Source organism: Schistocerca nitens, chromosome 7 (assembly GCF_023898315.1).
Source record: "Schistocerca nitens isolate TAMUIC-IGC-003100 chromosome 7, iqSchNite1.1, whole genome shotgun sequence".
Taxonomy (NCBI): Eukaryota; Metazoa; Arthropoda; class Insecta; order Orthoptera; family Acrididae; genus Schistocerca; species Schistocerca nitens.
The window spans coordinates 530681721-530691335 of record NC_064620.1 but is presented as its reverse complement, the minus strand read 5'-3'; the positions used below and the strand labels follow the sequence as shown (position 1 = coordinate 530691335).

The 9615-nt window shown below is 47.2% G+C and overlaps 1 pseudogene; it reads right to left on the bottom strand.

Moving 5' to 3' along the window:
* Positions 1-7274: 7274 nt before the first annotated feature.
* LOC126195918 (5S ribosomal RNA) lies at positions 7275-7392 on the bottom strand (annotated as a pseudogene).
* Positions 7393-9615: the final 2223 nt, after the last annotated feature.

The following is a 9615-nucleotide window of genomic DNA, read 5'->3' as shown; positions in this document are numbered from 1 at the left end:
ATCTTGCGATTTTCTCAGTAACGCTTGAGAAGTACGCGCTACTGCTTACACATTTTGTTGTCCTCATGGAGTACTACGAGTGTACGAAGTTTACAGTAAATCCGCGTTCCAAACGTCGTGGACTCCCCTTGTTTGTCTCTAAATTTTCACACTCGGTACGACGTCAGGCAGTGTGTATAACTGTCTGAATTCTCTGTTTTTCCTTATTGTACACTGTTCATTTTCTTTCACTGGTCCATATATTTGTCTCAGTACTTTATTTTCAAAAGTGATGAGGTTTTTCTCTGTTTACTTTGTCAGGGTCCATGTCTCACTTGCATAGCACAGTATCGGCTTGATGATATGGCTCTGAGCACTATGTGACTTAACTTCTGAGGTCATCAGTCGCCTAGAACGTAGAACTAATTAAACCTAACTAAGCTAAGACATCACACACATCCATGCCCGAGGCAGAATTCGAACCTGCGACCGTAGCGGTCGCTCGGCTCCACTATCGCTTGTTCTATAAGGTTTTCTTGGTTGATGTTGACACCGAGGTACGTGAGTGTGTCTGTCTTCTGTATTGTTAGATTTACGATTTTTAGATGTTTTATTCCTAAATGAACTCTTCTTCCTACTGCCATAACTTCGTTTTACTTTCATTTATACTCAGACCTACTTTCTTAGCTTCTTCCATTAGCACAGTCTCCATTTTCTCTAGGTCTTCCATGTTCTTTTCTATCAGCACAATATCGTCCGCAAAAGCCAGAACATTTATCTTTTTTCCTATGGTGATACCTGCACTTTCACATATTACTCTCCTCAGGGAGTTGTTGAGGGCCAAATTTAACAGAGTTGGTGATAAATATCTCCCTGTCTCACTCCTGTTTTTACTTGAAATGCTTCTGAGAACTTCCACTGTACTTTCACTCTACACTTTGATTCCATCACACACACATTATAGTTAGCTTTATCAGATTGTCAGGTATCCCATACTCTGCCATTACCCTCCACATTTCCTCTCTTACTATGCTGTCACAGCCGGCCAGTGTGGCCGAGCGGTTCTAGGCGCGTCAGTCTGGAACCGCGCGACCGCTACGGTCGCAGGATCGAATCCTGCCTCGGGCATGGATGTGTGTGATGTCCTTAGGTTAGTTAGGTTTAAGTAGTCCTAAGTTCTAGGGGAAGATGACCTCAGATGTTAAGTCCCATAGTGCTCAGAGCCATTTGAACTATTTATGCTGTCACATACTTTGTTGAAATCTATAATCAGGCAAAAGGTATCATTACTGTGCTCCCAGTTCTTATCTAGTATTTGTATTAATGTGAATATTTGATCAATTGTTGGTTTACCTTTTCTGAACCCTTCTTGTGCTGTGTCTAATATTTCCTGAATGTATGTGTTGAGCCTGTTCAGTATAATTTTTGATGTTACTTTATAGCATGTTCATAGCAGAGATATCCCTCTGTAGTTCTGTGTCAGCATTTTGTCTTCTTTCTTTCATATGGGACATGCAGCAGCAGTTTTCCCTTCCTCCGGCATTACTTCTTTTCTCCATACCTCTTTTATCAGTTCGGCTAACCATTCACGTATCTTCCCTCCCCCTTCTTTGATGAACTCTGCTGATATCATGTCTAAGACCCTTAGAAATCAGCTATACCTGGAATCTACAGTAGTACAGACGAAGATGAATTCTCTGAGAAAATACATTCCTAGAAATGGAAAAAAGAACACATTGACACCGGTGTGTCAGACCCACCATACTTGCTCCGGACACTGCGAGAGGGCTGTACAAGCAATGATCACACGCACGGCACAGCGGACACACCAGGAACCGCGGTGTTGGCCGTCGAAAGGCGCTAGCTGCGCAGCATTTGTGCACCGCCGCCGTCAGTGTCAGCCAGTTTGCCGTGGCATACGGACCTCCATGGCAGTCTTTAACACTGGTAGCATGCCGCGACAGCGTGGACGTGAACCGTATGTGCAGTTGACGGACTTTGAGCGAGGGCGTATAGTGGGCATGCGGGAGGCCGGGTGGACGTACCGCCGAATTGCTCAACACGTGGGGCGTGAGGTCTCCACAGTACATCGATGTTGTCGCCAGTGGTCGGCGGAAGGTGCACGTGCCCGTCGACCTGGAACCGGACCGCAGCTACGCATGGATGCACGCCAAGACCGTAGGATCCTACGCAGTGCCGTAGGAGACCGCACCGCCACTTCCCAGCAAATTAGGGACACTGTTGTTCCTGCTAAATTAAAAGTACTGACGACTTCGAAATGTTTAAATATGACTGTGTCACACTATAAGTCTTCAATCGCGTTGCACGCAGCATCGAAGTTTTTGGCAAGAATAACCGATAACGGTCAACTTTCATAAAACTCATCTACACTGAAGAGCCAAAGAGACTGGTAAACCTGCCTGATATCGTGTAAGGCACTCGCAACCTCTGGCTCTAAGCATTGTGGGACTTAACATCGGAGGTCATCAGTCCCATAGACTTAGAACTACTTAAACCTAACTAACATAAAGACATCATACACATCCATGCCCGACGCACGATTCGAATCTGTGACCGTAGCAGCAGCGCGGTTCTGGACTGAAGCGTCTCAAACCGCTCGGTCACAGCGGCCGGTCCCTCGCAAGCACGCAGAAATGCTGCAACATGGCGTGGCATGGACTCGACGATTGTCTGAAGTAGTGTTGGAGAGAACTAACATCATAAGTCTAGGAAGGGTTGTCCATAAATCCTTAAGAGTATGAGGAGGTAGAGATCTCATCTGAACAGCACATAGCATGGCATACCAGATATGCTCAATAATGTTCATGGCCGAGGGTTTCGTGGCCAGAGCAAGTGTTTAAACTCAGAAACGTCTTCCTGGAGCCACTCTGCAGCAATTATGGATGTGTGAGGTGTTGCATTGTCCTACTGGAATTGCCCAAGTCCGTCGGAAAGAACAATGGATATGAATGGATGCAGGTGATAAGCTTACGTACGTGTCACCTGTCAGAGCCTTATGTAGACGTATGTGGCGTCCCATATCACTCCAACTGCACGCGCTTCACACTATTACAGAGCGTCCACCATCCTGAACAGTCCGCTGCTGACATCCAGGGTCCATGGATTCATGAGGTTGTCTCCATATCCATACACGTCCATCCACTCGATACAATTTGAAACGAGAGTTGTCCGACCAGGCAACATGTTTCCAGTCATCAACAGTCCAATGTCGATGTTGACGGGCCCAAGCGAGGCATAAAGCATTGTATTGTGCAATCATCAAGGGAATAGACTGTTTCGTTGAATGATTTGCACGCTGACACTTGTTGATCGCCCAGCATTGAAATATGCAGCAATTTGCTGAAGGGTTGCACTTCTGTCTAGTTGAACGATTCTTTTCGGTCATCATTCTTCCCGTTCTTGCAAGATCATTTTCGGCCGCACTGATGTCGGAGATTTGATGTTTTACCGGATTCCTGCTGTCCACGGTATACTCGTGAAACAGTCATACGAGAAAATCCCCACTTCATCGCTGCCTCAGAGATCCTGTATCATATCGCTCGTGCGCCGACCATAACACCACGTTCAAACTCACTTAAATCTTGATAACCTACCACTGAAGCAGTAGTAACCGATCTGACAACTGCGCCAGACACATCTTACATACGCGTTGCCGACCGCAGCGCCATATTCTACCTGTTTACATATCTCTGTATTTGAATATGAATGCCTATACCGGTTTCTTTGGCGCTTCAGTGTAAAATACACTCCTGGAAATTGAAATAAGAACACCGTGAATTCATTGTCCCAGGAAGGGGAAACTTTATTGACACATTCCTGGGGTCAGATACATCACATGATCACACTGGCAGAACCACAGGCACATAGACACAGGCAACAGAGCATGCACAATGTCGGCACTAGTACAGTGTATATCCACCTTTCGCAGCAATGCAGGCTGCTATTCTCCCATGGAGACGATCGTAGAGATGCTGGATGTAGTCCTGTGGAACGGCTTGCCATGCCATTTCCACCTGGCGCCTCAGTTGGACCAGCGTTCGTGCTGGACGTGCAGACCGCGTGAGACGACGCTTCATCCAGTCCCAAACATGCTCAATGGGGGACAGATCCGGAGATCTTGCTGGCCAGGGTAGTTGACTTACACCTTCTAGAGCACGTTGGGTGGCACGGGATACATGCGGACGTGCATTGTCCTGTTGGAACAGCAAGTTCCCTTGCCGGTCTAGGAATGGTAGAACGATGGGTTCGATGACGGTTTGGATGTACCGTGCACTATTCAGTGTCCCCTCGACGATCACCAGTGGTGTATGGCCAGTGTAGGAGATCGCTCCCCACACCATGATGCCGGGTGTTGGCTTTGTGTGCCTCGGTCGTATGCAGTCCTGATTGTGGCGCTCACCTGCACGGCGCCAAACACGCATACGACCATCATTGGCACCAAGGCAGAAGCGACTCTCATCGCTGAAGACGACACGTCTCCATTCGTCCCTCCATTCACGCCTGTCGCGACACCACTGGAGGCGGGCTGCACGATGTTGGGGCGTGAGCGGAAGACGGCCTAACGGTGTGCGGGACCGTAGCCCAGCTTCATGGAGACGGTTGCGAATGGTCCTCGCCGATACCCCAGGAGCAACAGTGTCCCTAATTTGCTGGGAAGTGGCGGTGCGGTCCCCTACGGCACTGCGTAGGATCCTACGGTCTTGGCGTGCATCCGTGCGTCGCTGCGGTCCGGTCCCAGGTCGACGGGCACGTGCACCTACCGCCGACCACTGGCGACAACATCGATGTACTGTGGAGACCTCACGCCCCACGTGTTGAGCAATTCGGCGGTACGTCCACCCGGCCTCCCGCATGCCCACTATACGCCCTCGCTCAAAGTCCGTCAACTGCACATACGGTTCACGTCCACGCTGTCGCGGCATGCTACCAGTGTTAAAGACTGCGATGGAGCTCCATATGCCACGGCAAACTGGCTGACACTGACGGCGGCGGTGCACAAATGCTGCGCAGCTAGCGCCATTCGACGGCCAACACCGCGGTTCCTGGTGTGTCCGCTGTGCCGTGCGTGTGATCATTGCTTGTACAGCCCTCTCGCAGTGTCCGGAGCAAGTATGGTGGGTCTGACACACCGGTGTCAATGTGTTCTTTTTTCCATTTCCAGGAGTGTAGATGCAGTGTCCATCCCGTCCGCCTGCGCCATCGGCGTCCCGCATGACACAGCAGAGATGCGGGTGCCTTCATCACAGCGACTGAAACCAAAGCAGATGTTTACAGCAGGACCTAGGTTGTTGCCAGAGAGCAAAACACAGCTTCGTGTCTCAGCCAACGGCCGCCAGGGCCCGCTGCCCGAGCACCGCTGATCGACAGCAGCGCCAGAGGTCACGATCAATAAGCGGACTATTTTCCTACGCCACTCACGTTATGGAAAGGAGTCCCAGAAAATCCCTCAGCCGCCGACCAGAAGCCAGTTCGCACGCCCCCCCCCCCCCCCCTCCGGACTTTCAGGGATCTGCCATCCCGGCCGCAACATCCACGCGCCTCGTCTGCCGGTAGTCCCGGATCGTCGGGAGTGATGGCTTCGGACTGTGACTCAAGAGTGTCGCGTAAGGGTGGACTGGCCTCCATGGATATGTTTGTGGTAATGGTGTGCCGACCACCCTCTAGTATTTTTGTTTCAATCTTTTCTTCGGTGGACTTTCTCGAGCGAGAGACTTGTGACGAAAACATTTTACTTTGTTATTCTTCTGTTATAAGATTCGAAGTGGGATCCATATATTGTTTCTTGCTTAAATCGTGTTTTCTTTAGACTACTTTGTCGACATCAGCAACGTTTTTTGTTTATTGTTTTTTTCCCAATAAAAGCCGCGCGGTATTAGCCGAGCGGTCTAAGACGCTGCAGACATGGACTGTGCGGCTGGTCCCGGCGAAGGTTCGAGTCCTCCCTCAGGCATGGGTGTGTGTGATTCTCGATAGGATAATTTAGGTTAAGTAGTGTGTAAGCTTAGAGACTGATGACTTTAAAAGTTAAGTCCCATAAGATTTCACACACATTTGAACATTTTTTCCCAATGAAAGCAAATTGAGGAATATAGCTACTACTACCGCAGGAACATTAGTAAAAGCACGACCAACTGGTACATAGTCTCTTCTAAAGGTCAGTGGTTATCGAAAGTTGAACAAAGTGATATGAGGGATTGTTGTAGTTTTGGGAATTTAAGTAAAAAAATCAGACGTAAATCTTCAAGTGAAATTTACATTTTTTTCAGCACAGTTTCTCTAAACGTTGCTGTGAACAAACCAGATAGGCCATTTTCGAGCGGTCATTGTTTTAAAAATAATGTTGCACCGAAAATAATTCGCTTCCAATTGCTGAGTAAAATTGAGACAACTGGCAGGGTTAATACTAGAGATCACAGAAGCAGGTCATACTGCAGCCGACCAGACATTGTTACATCAATCGCTGCCTGCTGATACATTGCGAACTGCCCTGGTGATGCCTGGCATTTACCTCGTCACTGGGACAGCTGACGGACTGGGTTGTCTTACAAGTGACGCAGCAGAATGGCAGAGCTACCGGAGTCATTCAGTGGCCATCGCGTATACAGGCAAACCCCTCGTTGCCTGATTCTGCTCGTCTTGGCAGACACCAATACTGCTGTGCCCTAGGCGGACAGGGCACTAACTTGACCATCAACACAGCTGTTATAGTTGACGAAGGATAACTGAATGTTTCCACATAGAAGTCTTTATGACAACACTTCGAGTGATTACCAAGGCCGCTCACTACACTACGTTCATCATAAGAATAAACTTCATGTAAACAATACACTATGTTTTCTTCAGCATTTGGTGGAACCACATTCGATTTTGTTTCACGTGGAGTGGAAGCCAAGCTGTCTCGAGTACAGTCAAGTATGATACTGAGGATACGTTTTATGCTGTGCGTTGAACGAACTCAGCGATAATACGGGGCCACAGCTTTACCGGCGCATTTACCATGGGCAGCACTGGCCAGCCAGCTGGTCCAACTAACTTGCAGTGATTTTAGCTGTTACTAAAAGCTAAACTCCGTCCGAACAGGCCTTGGAAGGCACAACGGTACCGATCGGCTGCCTTGGCATCCTCAGTTCACAGGCGTCTCTGGATGCGATGTGGAGGGACATGCGGTCAGCACACCTCTCTCCCGGCGGTATGTCAGCTTACAAGACCGAAGCCGCCACTTCTCAATCAAGTAGCTCCTCAGCTTGCCTCACAAAGCATGAGTGCACCCCACTTGCCAACAGCGCTGTGCAGACCGCATGGTCACCCATCCAAGTGCTAGCCCAGCCCGACAGCGCTTAACTTCGGTGATCAGACGGGAACCGGTGTTACCACTGCGGCAAGGCCATTGGCTGAGCTGTTGCAGTTAGACGTAAAAATAGACGAGCAAAGAATAATATAGAATGAAATTTTCACTCTGCAGCGGACTGTGAGCTGATATGAAACTTCCTGGCAAATTAAAACTGTGTGCCGGACCGAGACTCGAACTCCGGACCTTTGTCTTTCGCGGACAAGTGCTCTCTCCCACGAGATGGAAAGGTCCCGAGTTCGAATCTCGGTCCCGTACACAGTTTTAATCTGCCAGGAAGTTTCAAAGAATAATATAGAATCGAATGTCATTTAATTTTTAAAGTGAAGGAAATAATATTTGCTAAAACTCAGGCGATGCGCTGCTTGGGTGACCGAACAGAAAACACAACATGCTCGATCATAGTTAACATATTGCTGTAAGAGAACCACAAGCTACCAAAAATCCACATTTCCTCCTCCTCTTTTGTGACGCGCTGTTCTTCATTTCACCATCGTTCGACAGTGACATGTCACATAGCTTCGTCAATTAGTTCCAGAATGTTTGTCAACTTAAATGTCTTGTTATTTCTCGCTAAAAATCCCTTAACTTGGCTCCAGATAAATTCTATTGGGCTACGATTGCAGTGGTACGGTGACATCTGTAAAAATGCAACATTTGTACAGTGAAAATTATTGTTTTCCATGTTTCTAAGTCGCATGTCACTCTGGCTCGTGTAAGTCTACATCTCCCCTGCAAAACAATGGACCTATTCAAACAAACAGTATTTGATTTTTCATTTTTCTCCTAAAAATTTAATTGCGTTATGTTTTCTTAACTTCAGCAATCTTTAATAATCTTTCATGCGATATTGATAGTTAAGAAAGTGTATATGCGATTAAATCCAGAATTGTGCGTGCCATATGTAGCTAGAAAGTAGAATACGTGGTAAAGTTTGAGTTAATTACCACGCACTTGAGGAATTTCATATTTAAATGATTTAGGTATTCAAACACAACCAAAAAATATCGTCGACCACAACTAGCTTCGATCTGCCGCCTGCCAGCACATACAATTAATTATCTACGAGGCTATCAACTACGCCACGCACGTAATTTATATGTGCCCTACTATTTATTACATAGTGTTTCCTGAAAAACGTGAGAGCTGATTTTACTCTGTAAGCTTCTGAAAAACAATAAGAACAACATGTTTCTCGCCATTAACGGTGTTCTTTGTCATCCATTTTCACGGTATGTATTAACAGCTAGACACTCAGGGCAAAAGTAGCGTTCACAGAGAGTGTGACTGGCACAATTTTTGAAATTAGAGTTACGTAGCACTGGCGGCCGAAGACTTCTTGCATATGAAGTCACCCTCATTCCGCCAACGGCGTAGGAGCGGACAGACGTTCAGGGCACTCTCTTGCCCTTGGGGTGGGAAACTGCCACTAAAGGCGGAAGAATCAGCAATTATCTACGTCTGAGGATTCAGAAGGCAATGGAAACAACTGCATTAAGGATACGTAACGTGTATCCACAGGACATGTGGCTTGTAATTGAAGAAGTGCCATGATCATCTCTCCATTGGCAAAAGATTCCGGACTAGTCCCGCCTTCAGATCTCCGAGAGGGGAATGCCAATGGGGAGGTGACCATGAGAGAAAGATTGAATAATCAACGAAAGGATAACGTTCTATGAGTCGGCGCGTGGAACGTCAGAATCTTGAATGTGGGAGGGAAGCTAGAAAATCTGAAAAGGAAATGCAAAGGCTCAGCCTAGATATAGTAGGGGTCACTGAAGTGAAGTGGAAAGAAGACAAGGATTTCTGGTCAGATCAATATAGGGTAATATCAATAGCAGTAGAGAATGGTATAACAGGAGTAGGATTCGTTATGAATAGGAAGGTAGGGCTCAGAGTGTATTACTGTGAACAGTTCAATGATAGGGCTGTTCTTATCAGAATCGATAGAAAAATCAACACCGATAACGATAGTTCAGGTATACATGACGACGTCGCAAACTGAAGATGAAGAGATAGAGAAAGTTTATGAGGATAAGGGTGATACAACATGCAAAGGAGACGAAAATCTAATAGTAATGGGAAACTGGAATGCAGTTGTAGGGGAAGGAAAGGTTACAGGAACAAGGAATGAGAGAGGAGAAAGACTAATTGACTTCTGTGACAAATTTCAACTAGCAATAGCGAATACTTTGTTCAGGAATCACAAGAGGAGGGGGTATAGTTGGAAAGGCCGGGTGATACGGCTGGATCGTAAAGCGTACCCA